Source organism: Trichomycterus rosablanca, chromosome 3 (assembly GCF_030014385.1).
Source record: "Trichomycterus rosablanca isolate fTriRos1 chromosome 3, fTriRos1.hap1, whole genome shotgun sequence".
Taxonomy (NCBI): domain Eukaryota; kingdom Metazoa; phylum Chordata; class Actinopteri; order Siluriformes; family Trichomycteridae; genus Trichomycterus; species Trichomycterus rosablanca.
In genome coordinates, this window is record NC_085990.1 from 39,039,983 (window position 1) to 39,057,508 (window position 17,526).

Consider the following 17,526-nt stretch of genomic DNA (forward strand, 5'->3'; position numbering starts at 1 on the left):
TGTGTGTGTGTGTGTGTGTGTGTGTGTGTGTGTGTGTGTGTGTGTGTGTGAATGTGTGTTCAAAAATGAAAACAAAGCAAAAACAAAATATACAGTTACAGTAATAATACTGTTATATTATAATAATATTAAAATTTAGAAGACAGTGGTAGCCTAGTGGGTAGTAGTGGCGGTAAATTCGGTTCATTTTATGGACTCGGCTAAAACATGGTCAAAAACAATTTGCCAACACTTGACCCAGTCAGGCAGCCACAGTGGCACCAAAACAAACAGTCAATAAATTACCATGGGGGCTATGATACTCCTTAAGTGGTACAGTCCTAAAGTAGTCTGTAAGCATTTGCATTTTAATAATAATATAAACTATATTTTTTTGTTGTTTTGCTCACAAGAAAATACAGTATGCTGCATTACTAATCTATACCACTACTACTGATAATAATAATAATAATAATAATAATAATAATAATAATAATAATAATAAAAATAATAATAATAATAATAATAATAATAATAATAGCATGTGCATAAAATCAGCCACATAACGAACACCAGTGTGTTTAACTGCTTGTTTATTGAAATATTTAAGTTATTACTTAGATTCACGGACTGGAGTGAAGCCGGTTCAGCCAAATCATCTGAGTCTGCAGTGTTTCTGGTAAGTGTGCTCACTCTCCTTGTGTACTTAGCAGTAGCCAGTCAGAGGACTCATAGGATCCGGGTTAATTGAGACCTCGGACTCGTGATTCCTGATTCAGTATGAAGATTCGAATCATTAACCCAGGTGATTCAGGAACCGCCCAGCTCTAGTGGGTAGAGCTTTGGGCTATTAATTAAAAGGTTAAGAGTTTGAATCCCAGCTCTGCCATTTAGCCTGCTGTATACTGTGGACCCTTGAGCAAGGCCTTTAGCCCTGTCTGGGCGCCGTACAGGGGTGCTTTGACACCAGCTTCCAAAAACAAGCTGGATTGAAAAATCATTACTGGCTCCAACTGCATGGCTGTATTTTATATTCCATGTGTGTTTTGTAATACTTAGTAAGACTTTATGTCACATTTACTTTCACATTTACAGGAAATAACTATCTACTTTTCCCATGTGACTTTTCAGCCCACATTTTCACTGGAACTGAGTTGTTTCTGGAAGCTGTATTTGCTGTGTTTGGAAAACCTTCAAAAGGATAATTAAATAACACTTTGCTTCATATAAAATGATGTGAACAGGAAAGTTCAGACCTGATTCCCTGTATATCCATGTTCTCCTGACCTGGTCCATCATCCCCCTGTTAATTAGGAAAAAAAAAATATTATACTACTACTTTGACAGAAACACATGCTGAAGAAATGAAAGTAATCCTGGATCACAGATGTTTAACATTTTACATGGCTGTTCTTTCTTAGGAAGTTGAAACAGTCCAGCATTCTAATAAACTGTGTTACAATGTGGTATGTCAATTACCCTGCTACAGAGTTTAAGTAATTCTACCTTAATAATAATAATACATTTATTTTATTTATTTAAGTGCTTTCCAGGATACTCAATGATGCTTTACAAAAGATAAATGTCAGGAGCACAACACAAAACAGTAGCATTAAATTCAGACAACTTAATAAATCAATAAATCAGGTGGCACAGCTTGATGTTCCGCTAGCACACCAGTGCCGAGATACTGAACGCCTCACTTCAAAACTCGGCGTTGCCACCGGTTGGCTGGGTGCCATCATGCAGGCATAACTGGCAGTGCCTGCAGCAGACACGGTTCTGCAAGGGTGGGATGCCCGGACTATGTGGGTGGGGTCTTCAAACGCTGTGTAAGGACCCTGATTGGCACATAGAGAGGCGTCTGTGCAGAATGCATAGGTGAAAAAGGGTTCCGCTAAGGGCTGCAGCCCTTAGAGGCATGAGGCGTGAGCAGCTATATACCCACTTCAACTGCAATCAGGGATCCCCCAAACAACAAAAAAAAATTACAAATCACAGGCTTAAATCAGTTTTAAACAAGTGAGTCTCAATCAGTGATTTATCAATCAGTGACTTTGACAGAAATGCATGCTGAAAAAACAAAAGTAATCCTGGATCACACAGATGTTTAACATTTTACACGACTATTCTGCTGAAACAGTCCTGCATTCTAATAAACCATGTTATAATGTGGTATGTCAGCTGCTCGGCTACAGAGTTTAAATAATTCTACCTGAATAATAATAATAATAATACATTTATTTTATGAAGCGCTTTCCAGAATACTCAAAGACGCTTTACAAAAGATACAATGTCAGAAGCACAACACAAATCAGTAGCAATAAATTACGACAAATAAAGAAATCAAACAAAATTACAAATCACAGGTTAAAAGCAGTTTTAAACAAGTGAGTCTTAATCAATAATTTATCAGTCAGTGCCTGACAGAAATTCATGCTAGAAAAACTAAAGTAATCCTGGATCACACAGATGTTTAACATTATACATGACTATTCTTTCTCAGGAACAGTAAAGCACTCTCATCAACTGAGTTATAGCTGGTATGTCAGCTGCTCGGCCAGAATACTCAAAGATGCCTTACGAAAGATACAATGCCAGGAGCACAACACAAAACAGTACCAATAAATTACGACAAACAAATAAAAGCAGTTTTAAACTGACTAAAGAAGAAAACTAGCATAATCATTACAGATATAGAATAGAATATAGAATGCCTTCATTTGTCATACACAGGTGTAAATTACAATGAAATTCTTTCTTTGCATATCCCAGCTTGTTTGGAAGCTGGGGTCAGAGCACAGGGACAGCGCCCCTGGAGCAGAGAAGGTTAATGGCCTTGTTCAAGGGCCCGAAAGTGGCTGCATGGTAGAGCTGGGATTCAAACACTCAACCTTTTATTTGATAACCCAAAGCTTTACCCACTTGGCTACCACTGTCTCACACTATCACACACCCCTTCCACTACCGTCAGGCAAACAATTCAGAACATTAGACTCTTGCACCAGTAGTCTGTGGAACAGCTTCATAGAGAATAGACTCCACAAAACATCTCAAGGGCTACTCATCACATCTAACCTTATTTTAATAAGCCAGTGCATTTCTTAATGAAACATACCGTATTTGCATGATTTTTAAGGCTTTATTTGTTCATTAATTGCTTAAGCAGTATTTGAAAATTCATGAAAATAGAACCACACTCCCTTTTTCTTCCCAGAAAAGTCAATGCCAGTGAACTGAGGAGGAAACCAGGGCCCAATGGAACAATGCAGGTTCTACCCAGTCTCTTAAAGTGGATCAGTCTTTTTTTCAGATAGACCAACAGGCAGTGGAAACATGTGCTGTGTTTAGATGAGTCCAGGTTTTACTTGTTTTTGTGAGAAATGGATGTGGAGACCTGCTTGCAATGCACTGCAAAAAATGCCCTCATATAATAATAATAATTATTATTATTATTATTATTAATATTATTATTATTATTATTAATATAAGATTTAAATACCTTTTAAAACAGTTTACAAATCACTGCTTTCTGTTTTTATTTCCATTTTAGCCACTGTCATACCTTTTTGGATTTGGGTTGGTATATAGGCCTCCCTGACATACAGTGTATCTTAGCTGAGTGTTTAGTTTTCCTTTATTCTTTTTAGAGAGCCTTAACTTGTGACCACTGTTGCTCTGTGCCTCATGTAAGATATACACAGCCATGAATTTATCATTTTTTACTTTTACTTTTTTGATGAAATCACAGTAAATCTGTAATTTGAACACCCACTATTTGGTCTCTTTAGACTAGGTGTCAGTTAGTCAGGTCACAATTAGCAGGGTCTTTGCTCACTTCATGAAAAAATCTATCATTTTAAAATAATTATTCAAGTCACCCTACCTATGGTGTTCACTGCAGGACAGATCTCGAAAAATTATAGGCAAATATGCTAGTCCCAGTTGCAGAATCTTGCTTTATCTGCCAGTTAGTTATGGCCAGCGGATTGGGCAAGGAGGTGTAGACGATGAACATGGCAGTTCCTTCTAACTGTCAATCGCCTGCACCTTGGGAGCCAGTTCCTCTGTTTGGCAACCTGCTTTTTCTCTTAAACAGTGATACCAGGCTCGACCTGATCCGGTTAGCTTCAGGCATATGAGACCAGCACACCTTTATGTCTTTCTGAACTCACCTGATGTTGCAGCACTTTTCAGGTGTCACAACAGAACCACTCTGGATAAGCGAGCTGTCCCAGAAGCGGCGTGACAACCCTTTTTTGGAGCAGATCCCTCCTGTAAATTCACATTGGTTAGTGAGGTTGTGGTGCTGCTCATGCATTGCCTTCCACAACTTGATTTGAGGGTTCTCTCTTTCCTCTTTTTCTGAGAACTGAATATTCTGGTCCATGAGAAGTCAATGACCAATAGTCTTGATATGGAGAAGTTTGTGAGGATATTTGCCAAAAGAAACAGACGACTCTCTCTGTAAATTCTTGGTTCTGAATTCCTGTTAGAATACAGACTGATTATGGCCAGCTGAAGGTTTTGGATATTTGCATTCACACTTTGCAGATGTGAGCAAACTTTGTAACATTACCATCTGTTGTTAAATGATGCTTTTGTGCTTTTCCATGTTGTTTTGAAATAATCAACTGTTTTCTGTGCCGTAATACTTTTTACTATTCTCATTGATTTCTGTTCTCTACTTTAGTTAATTAAGTGTTTGTATTTTCTGGTTAAACCTTATATAAACTGATGTCTTTCTGCTTTATTACTCATTTAGATTTTTTTGGTTACTATAGGCTGCTTTACTAGGGCTATGTTTTTCATTAATCATTAGACTTTTGACTAATTTATTTACAGTACGTTTATGACTTTATATACATCAGACAAATATAAATCAAATACAATTATTTTTATTTCTTGACCTCATTTTTTTAGTTATACCAAAATAATTAGCTTACATTAGCTTCTCATCTTGATAATGCAGTTGACAGTGTATTTTTTATATTTACCTATTTTACTTTTTATTTGATTAAATATAAAGACAATCCCCTAAAATTACCCTGTAAGAAAATTAATAATCAAAGGCACTCCTCCAAGTTAATCAAAGTTTGGTTAAGGAATCTGTCCTGGAATATCTTGGAGTGGCCTTCTCAGTCTCCAGATTTAAATCCCATACATTTTTGATGGGATATTAATAAAGCATTTGCAACATGAAAGTCATCAAACATCCATGAGCTAGAAGCTTTTGCATGCAGGAATGGGCAAAAATTCCAAAAGAGAGATGGTAAAAGAACTGAACATGTTATAAGGAGAAGCGGAGGACCCAAGAATGCAGAGAAATATATATATTTATTTGTTATAAACAATATATATTTTATAAAACACAAAATTGGAAAAGGATAACAAAAAACAAATCGGGAGAACCCCGATTGAAGCCGCAGGCGCCGCAGGCAACTGAAAAAGACAAAAATGAAAAATATATAAATAAACACAATACCGCGAGTCACGAACCCGGATCGCCAGCGTGCGAGGCGTTCGTGTACTCACAGAGCTATCTACTAGCTGGAAAAAAAGGGGGAAGTCTCGCGCTTAAAAGGCGCCGAGAACAAACGGTCCCAAAACGCGGAGAAGAGAAACCAAAACCGAAACCGGCAAGAGTTTCGGAGTTTCTCGGACCAGCGCTGTCACCAGCTTCGCACCGCTGAGCTGGGAGGAAACCGATCTGCTAAGGGGGAAAAAATAGAGAACACAAAAAGGTTACTGCGCGGATCCGAACCGACGCTGACAGCGTCATAAACAAACGCTTAGCCCACTAGGCTAAGCTGGCACTGAAGGGTCCGCCTACTTTAGCGGATAAGATCTCTTTCGCTGTACCGGCGGCTAGGCTAACGTTAGCCACCAGCTAACGGATACAGAGGAGATCTGGCAAAAAGGCGAGGAACAGAACAGCAGCGCGAGGACTGCGCGGGGTCGCACCGATCTTTCCCTACCTGGAAAAGAAAACCCTATTTACCTCTGTCTTTCAACATACACACCCGACCATTCTAGTAATGCCCGGGGATACCGAACTGACCCTGAAAAAAGGAGTGCGACTGCACAGCCATTGCGTGTGAAAACAAGAGAGAAGGTGCGACCCCTACAGCTATGCGAGGCTCACTTAAATAGCGCGAGTGCAGCTGCAGGTCGTTGCACTAATTAGGCAGCCTCCTATTTAAAGCTTTGCTGTTCTGTGCTCTGTAACACCTGCGACGCTGGGAGCTGGTGGTGCGTTCACCAGACGCCGCAGGTACCCTAACAGAACCCCCTCCTCTAGGGACAGCTCCTGAGGTCCCAAGATCCGCTGCCTGGTTCCGTCGGAACTCGCGGATCAGTTCCGGGTCCAGGATATGACGAGCCGGTACCCACGAACGTTCCTCGGGGCCAAAACCCTCCCAATCCACCAGGTATTGGGTGCTACCCTGCACTCTCCTGCTATCCAGGAGGCGGCGCACCGTGAATGCAGGGGCACCCTGGATGATACGAGGGGCGGGAGGTTGGGGAGGGGGTATAGCTCCCTCGCACGCAAATGGGCGAAGTTGGGAGACGTGGAAGGTTGGATGCGCCTTCATCCTGGGAGGTAGCTCCAACCTATATGTCACCGGGTTTATCCGTCTTACCACCTTGAACGGGCCAATATACCTCGGCGCCAGCTTATGAGGGGTACCTTTGACGGGGAGATCCCTCGTCGACAGGAGGACTCGTTGGCCCGGCCGGAACGTAAGAGCCGGCTGCCGTCTGCGGTCAGCATTGCGCTTCATGGTGCGCTGGGAGGCCAGAAGAGCCTCTCTTGCTTTCCGCCAGGCGGCACGGCAGCGACGGATATGTTGCTGCACAGTTGGAACCGCAACCTCTTGTTCCTGATCGGGAAACAGCGGAGGCGGGTATCCAAACTGTGCCTCAAACGGTGACATACCAAGTGCGGCGTGGTGCAGGGTATTGTGGGCAAATTCAGCCCACAACAGTTTATCCGCCCAAGTGGCTGGATTCCCTGCAGTTAAGCACCGAAGCATCTTGCCTAGGTCTTGAATGACCCGCTCTGACTGCCCGTTGGACTCAGGATGGTATCCTGAGGATAAACTAGCCGTCGCCCCGAGGAGTTGACAGAAGGCTCGCCAGCACTGACTCACAAACTGCGGGCCCCGATCCGACACAATGTCGGATGGGACCCCATGTGCTCTCACCACATGTTGCAGTATCGCCTGAGCGGTAGTCATGGCAGACGGGAGCTTGGGCAGCGGAACAAAGAGGCAAGACTTGGTGAACCGGTCAACAATCACCAGTACTACCGTGAATCCCCTGGATCTTGGCAAACCTGTCACAAAATCCAGTGCCAGATGGGACCATGGTCTGGAGGGCACTGGCAATGGATGGAGTAGTCCCCGTGGACGCTCTCTAGTGCTTTTATTTGTAGCACAGACAGCGCAGGTGCGGACAAAGTCCTTCACCTGACTCTCCATCCCCGGCCACCAAAACCTTCGGCGTAGCAACACCAGGGTCTTAAAGACTCCTGGGTGAGCCGCAAATGGGGACGCATGGGCCCATTCAAACACCTGCCGGCGAACTGTTGTTGGAACAAACAGTCGGTCAGGCGGACCTCCACCTGGGTCGGGCTCCACAACCTGAGCGTCCCGGACAACCTTGAATATGCCCCATGTGACCGGGGCAGCAATCTGACTCGCAGGGATGATGGGATCAGGCTCGGTTTCAGGTCTGGTCGGCTCCCACTGCCTGGATAAGGCATCCGGCTTACCGTTTTTCGACCCTGGTCTATAAGACAGAGTGAACTGGAAACGACCAAAAAAAAGGGACCAGCGAGCCTGACGAGAATTCATCCTCTTCGCTTGCTGGATAAACGACAGATTTTTATGGTCTGTCCAGACAAGGAAGTGATGTTTCGCCCCCTCAAGCCAATGTCGCCACTCATCCAGCGCTAGCTTGATGGCCAGAAGCTCCTTGTCTCCTACCGGGTAGTTACGCTCGGCAGGAGTTAAACGGTGCGAAAAGAAGGCGCAAGGGTGGAGCTTCTTTTCTGGGCCCACTCTCTGGGAAAGCACTGCCCCAACCCCGACATCAGAGGCGTCCACTTCTACAATGAAAGGTTCCTCTGGATCGGGCAACTGCAACACGGGAGCAGTGGTAAGGAGAGCTTTCAGCCTGTTAAAGGCTTGTTGGGCTTGCACCGTCCATTTAAACGGACCCTTCCCAGTAAGGACCGTTAAAGGAGCGGCGACCGTACTAAAGTTCCGTACGAAACGCCTGAAAAAGTTTGCAAAGCCCAAAAACCTTTGCACCTGGCGTACGGAACAGGGAGTTGGCCAATCCTCCACTGATTTGATTTTAGCCGGATCCATTCGGAGGGCGCCCTGAGAAACAATAAACCCCAAAAATGAAATAGTTGGGGCATGGAAAACGGACTTCTCCAGCTTGACAAACAAATGGTGGTCGAGCAGAAGCTGGAGAATCCGGCGGACGTGCCTCACGTGTTCCTCGATGGACCGGCTAAAAATTAGGATATCGTCTAGATAAACGTAGACGTATCTATCAAGGGCCTCTCGCAGAGCCTCATTGATGAAGCGTTGGAAGACTGCAGGGGCATTCATTAACCCAAAGGGCATCACTAGATATTCATAGTGTCCCGTGGGCGTAATGAACGCAGTCTTCCACTCATCCCCTCGCCTGATCCGAATCAGGTTATACGCGCTGCGTAAATCAAGCTTCGAAAAAATGGAAGCTCGCTGAAGGGCTTCGAAAGCCGTGGCCATCAGCGGCAGCGGATACCGATCCTTGATTGTTATGGCGTTCAGACCCCGATAGTCAATGCAAGGGCGCAAGGTCCCGTCCTTCTTCCCAACAAAGAAGAACCCAGCCCCAGCTGGGGAGGACGAAGGACGAATGAAGCCCTGTTGGAGCGCTTCCCTAACGTACTCCTCCATGGCGGTCTTCTCGGGTCCCGACAGGGAGAAAAGACGCCCCCTAGGAGGAGATGTACCGGGGAGCAGATTTATAGCACAATCAAAGGGTCTGTGGGGGGGCAAGTCCCGCGCCCGGGACTTGCTAAAAACCTCATGAAGATCATGGTAAACAGGTGGTACCCGGGCCAGATCAGGGGCTATCGCGTCAGGCGATGGCGATGCCGGCGAGAGGCTAGCTGGCAACAAGCATGCATCCTGGCACCGCGTTCCCCAGGCAAAGATTGACCCAGTTACCCAGTCAATTTGGGGATTGTGCCTCCTAAGCCACGAGTGCCCTAGAACCACCTGGAGCTGAGGGACCTGAGTCACCAAGAAGGTGATCCGCTCCTCGTGGTTCCCCAGACGCATTGTAAGAGGAGGCGTCTGGTGGGTGATGGGACTACCGGCCACCGCTCGGTCGTCCACAGCGTGAACCGTGATGGGTACTCGTAGCGGTCGGAGCTCAATCCCCAACCTGCGCACCAGGCAGCGATCGATGAAACTTTCGACCGCGCCCGAATCAATACAAACCTTGAGCTCCACGTTCCCCGAACCCCAATGCAATGACACGGTAAGAAACAAACCATGATCAGGGATGTTGGATCGGCTCACCCTCGACTCCCTGCCTTGAGAGTGGCCTACTCGTTTAACCGAGCACGGGCCCTCAGGGCGGAGTCGGGAGATGGTGGTGTGGCCGCCCTAGCTGATCCCAATTGCATGGGTTCAGGGTCCTGGTCCCGCAACGGCGGTCGGGGTGCGCCCTGGAACCGACCAAAGGGTGGATGCAACCCTCGCTCCCGAGCCCGCTGTCGGAGCCTGGTGTCAATGGTGGTTGCAAGGAGGTAAAAGGCCTTAAGCGAAGTGGGGAGCTCACGAGTGGCCAACTCGTCCTTAATTTTTTCCCCCAGCCCGCGATGGAAAATCGCAATTAATGCGCCCTCATCCCACCCACATTCAGCCGCTAGAGTGCGAAACTCTATTACAAAGTCAGCTACCGAGCGCCCCCCTTGGGACAGGTCGAGTAACCGAGGGCCCGCCTCTCTTCCACCCGTAGGGTGGAAAAAAGTGTCCTTAAGAGCCTCCGTGAAGGCGCGCTCTGAAAAACACTCGGGTGCACTCTGCTCCCAGAGGGCAGTGGCCCACTCTAGGGCTTTACCTGTGAGTAGTGAGATTATGAACGCAACTTTGGAGCGCTCAGATGGAAATCTAGAGGGTTGCAATTCGAATGTCAGGGAACATTGCAGGAGGAAACCCCGGCATTTCTTTGCCTCCCCTGAAAAACGTTCAGGGGGTGGGATGGGGGTCTCTACCCCGGCTGATGCCCCAGAATGAACAGGGGCCTGGGTCTGGCTGTTTGAACTGGCACCCAGCGTAGGCAGCAGCTGGGCGATCTCAGACAAACGCTGAGCCAGCTCATTGAGAGCCAGCTCGTGTCTCCCTAACGTTATCCCCTGGTGACGTAGGACGTCAGATACAGGGGGGATCTCTGCTGGGTCCATGATTGGTCGCACCTTACTGTTATAAGGAGAAGCGGAGGACCCAAGAATGCAGAGAAATATATATATTTATTTGTTATAAACAATATATATTTTATAAAACACAAAATTGGAAAAGGATAACAAAAAACAAATCGGGAGAACCCCGATTGAAGCCGCAGGCGCCGCAGGCAACTGAAAAAGACAAAAATGAAAAATATATAAATAAACACAATACCGCGAGTCACGAACCCGGATCGCCGGCGTGCGAGGCGTTCGTGTACTCACAGAGCTATCTACTAGCTGGAAAAAAAGGGGGAAGTCTCGCGCTTAAAAGGCGCCGAGAACAAACGGTCCCAAAACGCGGAGAAGAGAAACCAAAACCGAAACCGGCAAGAGTTTCGGAGTTTCTCGGACCAGCGCTGTCACCAGCTTCGCACCGCTGAGCTGGGAGGAAACCGATCTGCTAAGGGGGAAAAAATAGAGAACACAAAAAGGTTACTGCGCGGATCCGAACCGACGCTGACAGCGTCATAAACAAACGCTTAGCCCACTAGGCTAAGCTGGCACTGAAGGGTCCGCCTACTTTAGCGGATAAGATCTCTTTCGCTGTACCGGCGGCTAGGCTAACGTTAGCCACCAGCTAACGGATACAGAGGAGATCTGGCAAAAAGGCGAGGAACAGAACAGCAGCGCGAGGACTGCGCGGGGTCGCACCGATCTTTCCCTACCTGGAAAAGAAAACCCTATTTACCTCTGTCTTTCAACATACACACCCGACCATTCTAGTAATGCCCGGGGATACCGAACTGACCCTGAAAAAAGGGGTGCGACTGCACAGCCATTGCGTGTGAAAACAAGAGAGAAGGTGCGACCCCTACAGCTATGCGAGGCTCACTTAAATAGCGCGAGTGCAGCTGCAGGTCGTTGCACTAATTAGGCAGCCTCCTATTTAAAGCTTTGCTGTTCTGTGCTCTGTAACACCTGCGACGCTGGGAGCTGGTGGTGCGTTCACCAGACGCCGCAGGTACCCTAACAGAACAATTGAAAAAAATATGAAAATTGCTGATACATATTAATACATTTTCATTCTTTGTTACTGAGACTACTTATATACACATCTCTATAAAACCTTTTAAGGTGGGGGGGGGGGGGGGGGTCTTCAGTTATTCAGTTATCTGTAATCAAACTTTAACAAGCCCAAAGAGAACTGATTTTAAAATAAAAACAGGGTTTTTTGTTTGGCAAGCATAATATTATAATAACTTAATTGCTAATTGCAATGATGTAAAACATAATAATAAAATAAAAAACAAGGAGACGATTCCGGTAAATGATTACCTTATTCCCTTTTTTCTCACTGTGTTTCCTATCATTTCTCCATTCCCATTACTTTCATTTGAACTCATCACTATCCACTCAATACTTCTCATCTTCAATCTTCCCATCTATTACTCTTCATTATTGTTCACCATTTTTAAAATTCTTTCATACATTCTTTTTTAATTAATATAAAAGTTGTAATTTTAATATTCTTATAGTTGTACTAGTTAAGCATTGACTATAACCCTTTTTCTTTTTGTTTTTTTTTTCCTTTTGGTGCCTTGTTTGTCAAAAGATTTAGATGAGATAGATGAATGAAATGAATATTCAAAGGCTCAGTCTACAGTAAATGAACTGTTATGCTAAAGATGCTGTTACGTTAATATATTGTACAGTTGTAACATCTTATTGGAAGCCTGGAATAAGGCTTCTTATTGGAAGTAGTAATAATGACATAATAATAGGAAGAAAATAGGAAAAATCTTTCTTAGATTGCAAGAATTTATCCAAATTGTGGGAGGTTTTGAGTGGATAGGTTTAATCTGGGACATTTCCGGGGGAAGCCTCAGTTTGGGACAGGTTTCTAACTCTAGGGACTGTCTCTGTACATTGGGGATATGTGGTCACTGTAAACTAGGCATTATGTTTATAATGTTAGCCAACAAGGCAGCAAATAGTATTTTTTTAAAATAATATTTATTTTTATTAGACTACTAAATTGTGCAATGTACTTTATCAAACTTTTACTTTTTTTGTTTACCAGAAACATTTCATTTTATTAAGCAAACTGAATCAAGTGAAGACTATAGAAATGAGTTTATCTTGGTCCTAACCTAGGCAAAGAACAGACTACAGCAGTTTGCATGACAAAGGGGTGGCATGGTGAGCAACATCTTTCAGTCATAAAGCTGCACAACATCAGTGCAGGGAAAGGACATGAAAAGATTGTTAGTGATTTCACACAGACAGGAAACTTCACCAACTTCCCTAAGGACAGAGATACTGCTCTAAGAAGTCCCAGACAGTTCCGTCTGAACCAATGTTTTTGGTGCCTGGCAATCCAGCAAAGGCCGGGTATAAAACTTTTTCCACCCTGACTACTCCACAGTATTAATGACGGACAGTGTTTAGTAACATGCAAACCACTTTTTGTGCTACTATTTATGAGCAATATTCATAGTACATTGTGCAAATAAATTGTGCATTAAAATTTATTGCACAGAACAAATTGCTAATCAGACTGAATTACTAAAAATGTGCAAGTAAATTGTAGAACATACAAAACATGGTAAATAAGGTTTCTGTATTTACAAATTGCTTTTAAAAACTGGGGTGACCATGTTTGCATTTTTAAAGGGTGGTCCTAATGTTGTGGCTTATCAGTGTATACTTTTATTGCCTTCATGTTTGGACATTTTTTATTTTTATTTTACATACTTTACCTTATAGTCTGACTGTAGTTACTGAATATGTTATAGCAATCAGTTACCAAAAAGCTTTCAAATAGACAACTACACAACTTGATAATGATCAAGGAGTATTAGGGCTTTTTTTCTGACTCTACACTATGCTCTCTTTATTTCTATGTTGCTTGTGCCAGCACCTTAACCAGACAGCTGGAGTTGGCGTTGCAGTGGCAAGGATGTTGTTCCCAATCCAATGTGCCAATCTTCAGATTTGGCCAACTGTTTGTGTGTTCTTAGACTTCTTTGACACTGGAGCAAGCTGTAGCCTAGTTAAGGTACTGGACTAGTAATCAGACGGTCACTGGTTCAAGCCCCACTACTGCCAGGTTGCTGCTGTTGGGCCCTTGAGCAAGTCCCTTAAACCTCAATTGCTCAGACTGTATAGGGTAACTGTACTGTAAGTCGCTTTGGATAAAGGAGTCTGTTAAATGCCATAAATGTAAAATGGAGCGATGTATGCAAATATTTTCTTTTCACTTCTTACAATTATTTTCTTACTTTTTATGTATTTTGAAGTTTATATTTTATATTTAAATTTACTTGAGTAATTATTGTGTTTCAAATTGACTATTTTTACCTGGCTGACATTTTTCACTACCCAATAGAGCAACTGAACATGCATAAAGGGAAGCATTATGGACTGCTCTTTGAACAGAACATAACAGTTGTCAGTTATTACTCTGATCCACAGGAGGGTAAGGTATGCCATCATTCACAATCAAAGGGCAGTGCCAATTATGCTTTCTTGCCATGAATAGCAGTAGCATCATCAGGGTTCAAACTGGCAATCTCTTAAACTAGAACAGTGCTATACTGCTGTACACACAATAATGTACTGCTCCAGCTAAATAGATGTAATCGGGTTTTTTTTATGGCAGTTTCCAGAGAAAACATTAGAATTAAGGGGGTTAGTTACAGGAAGTAATGCAAACCTCCCTCCTGAGTGCACAATCTCCCTCAGCACATACTTTATCTTTGTTTTTTTTACAAATACAGCTCTCCTTAACCAGGCAAATACATAACCTTCACATTAAAATCTGCAGGCTACCCAGGAGTCACAGAGCAAATGAATCTAACAGAACTGCTGATATAAGGTTGGCTCAGAACAACTTATTTTTAAAATCTCATATCTGCTGTTACTTGGCAAAGTAATACAAAATAACTCACATGTGCAACTGTGTTTGTAGTTGTTTAGTCCACATGCTGAATGTAAAAACCATATCAAAAGACATTCAGCCAAATTATTCAGGATCTACACTTACGCATTTACATTTTTACATATATTTGTCTTAACACGTGTCACTTAATAAAGACTAAAGAATGATCAAAAATCAAACTGAGCTGTGTCACCCACATTACCTGCACTACCATGCCACTTCAAAACACTATATTGTAAAACTTCATTCTAAAATTGTTATGCCTCATTGAGCTATTTTAGCTTTTATATGTTGTATTATCAAAAAAATAGTTATACAAGTTCTGGGTGTTCAATAAAGTGTCTGTAATGTCAGCCTTTTCCCACAAACCTTTCTGGACTATAGGCCTTCTGGCCTTATTTATTTTAGCAGTTATTTCATAATAACATACGATAGATCTAAAAAGTTGTGATATTACAGTAAAATCCTTGTTAGTGTATGGTTTACATGTATTTTGTTTTCAAGTTTCCATATTTTTATCTTTCATTTTATGTTTAAAATTTAATTTTTTAAATGTTTACCAATTTAAATGTTGTAATTAAATACTAGGCCATGTGCTAAGGCTAACCCTCTAAGATAATGCTAAATAAACCTAGGACTATGGAAAAATTCAAGACTACAGAGGATCATTATGAAACCACAACAGAGACAAGAAACACGAAAACAAGGAAAGCATTAATGCCAGACAAAGGTAACATAACTGGGATAAATGTAGCCAGATGGGCTCTGAAGTCATTCGTAAAGCTGTTGTCAGTTAGCATAGTCCAAAGAAATGCAACCTGAAACTCTATTAAGAAAAGAGAAACCCAAACCCATTAATTCAATGCAGTAATCCAGTATTCAGTCAGTGGAAATGTGCTGTGATCATATTAGTCCACATTTTATCATGTTTCAGTAAAAAAGATTATTAACAAAAGGTGCAAACACCAACATCTGTCATGGCATGGGGGTGCATCAATATTTTTCAAGGTACCATTGATGCTGAGACAATGGGGCGGCACGGTGGCTAAGTGGGTAGCACTGTTGACTCACAGCAAGAAGGTCCTGGGTTCGATCCCCAAGTGGGACGGTCCTGGTCCTTTCTGTGTGGAGTTTGCATGTTCTCCCCGTGTCTGTGTGGGTTTCCTCCGGGTGCTCCGGTTTCCTCCCACAGTCCAAAGACATGCAAGTGAAGTGGACTGGAGACACAAAATTGTCCATGACTGTGTTCGATATAACCTTGTGAACTGATGAATCTTGTGTAATGAATAACTACCGTGTCTGTCATGTATGTAACTGTGGCAATAATTCCCTAAATGCTGTGAGGAATAACTCATGTATATTACAAGACATGCACTATGCTATTTGTAGATGAATACACTAATCACTTCAGTAATAAATTAATAATGTATTTTATGGTATATTCACATAACATCATGATACTCTTGTTTCTTTGATTAAAAAAAATAACATTACCATAATAAATATGTTTAAGAATTAATCATTTTAAAGAATAAAATCAATAAAGTGTGTATTGTTTAGCCTATTGTTTTCCATTTAGTTTATATTAAAATCGTCTTGAAAAATTATACCTTCTTTTTACAAGCTGAGTTAAGACAAAGAGTCAAGGGGATTTGTATAATGTGGATCAGATAAAACAAGTGTGTGTGATTGTACATTTGGCTTTGTTCCCAGTCTTTCTTGGTCTCTTTCTAGAAGTTTCCTCCCAGATGCACTTTGATTAGACTTTTAATGTTATTCTGAAGCTAAACTAACTTTTATCAAACAAATATTTGACTTGTGTGTCCTTCATATGAATACTTTCTCATAGTAAAACATTTTTACTGTCTTCAGTAGTGTTTTGTAACTGCATGTCAGGATTTAGTATTTTGTCTTCTGGATTTTTTTTGCTGTCAGTGATGTAATGTTTTTCTTACCTCTTGTTTCCTAAACTAGCACAGAAGGGAGGAAAAACATTACATACACCCTGAACATATGGCTGTCGACATATGGTTTTAATTAGGGAATCTTTAATGCATGACTAAGAGTTCAAGAGCTGACATAAATCAGACTAATTGAAGGTCAGTCCACGAAAAGGATAACATAATAAATTTTAACTCCAACAATTTTATTTGTATTTTATTTGTGAAGCATGGTGGAGGAGCATCATAGTTTAAGCCTGCCTTGTGGCCTTAGGGCCAATTGTTTTAAGTTCAAGAATAATTTTTACAATACAATACAAGTGCTATAGAAAGTAATGCAAACCTCCCTCCTGAGTGCACAATCTCCCTCAGCACATACAGTGGGGCAAAAAAGTATTTAGTCAGCCACTGATTGTGCAAGTTCTCCTACTTAGAAAGATGAGAGAGGTCTGTAATTTTCATCATAGGTACACTTCAACTATGAGAGACAAAATGAGAAAAAAAAATCCAGGAAATCACATTGTAGGATTTTTAAAGAATTTATCTGTAAATTATGGTGGAAAATAAGTATTTGGTCACCCACAAACAAGCAAGATTTCTGGCTCTCACAGACTTGTAACTTCTTCTTTAAGAAGCTTTTCTGTCCTCCACTCGTTACCTGTATTAATGGCATCTGTTTGACCTCGTTATCTGTATAAAAGACACCTGTCCACAGCCTCAAACAGTCAGACTCCAAACTCAAACTCGATCTGGGGCCCCACGCAAGATCTCATCCCGTGGGGTCAAAAAGATCATGAGAACGGTGAGCAAAAATCCCAGAACTACACGGAGGGACCTGATGAATGACCTGCAGAGAGCTGGGACCAAAGTAACAAAGGCTACCATCAGTAACACACTACACCGAGAGGGACTCAAATCCTGCAGTGCCAGGCATGTCCCCCTGCTTAAGCCAGTACATGTCCAGGCCCGTCTGAAGTTTGCCAGAGAGCATATGGATGATCCAGAAGAGGATTGGGAGAATGTCATGTGGTCAGATGAAACCAAAATGGAACTTTTTGGTAAAAACTCAACTCGTCGTGTTTGGAGGAAGAAGAATGCTGAGTTGCATCCCAAGAACACCATACCTACTGTGAAGCATGGGGGTGGAAACATCATGCTTTGGGGCTGTTTTTCTGCAAAGGGGACAGGACGACTGATCCGTGTTAAGG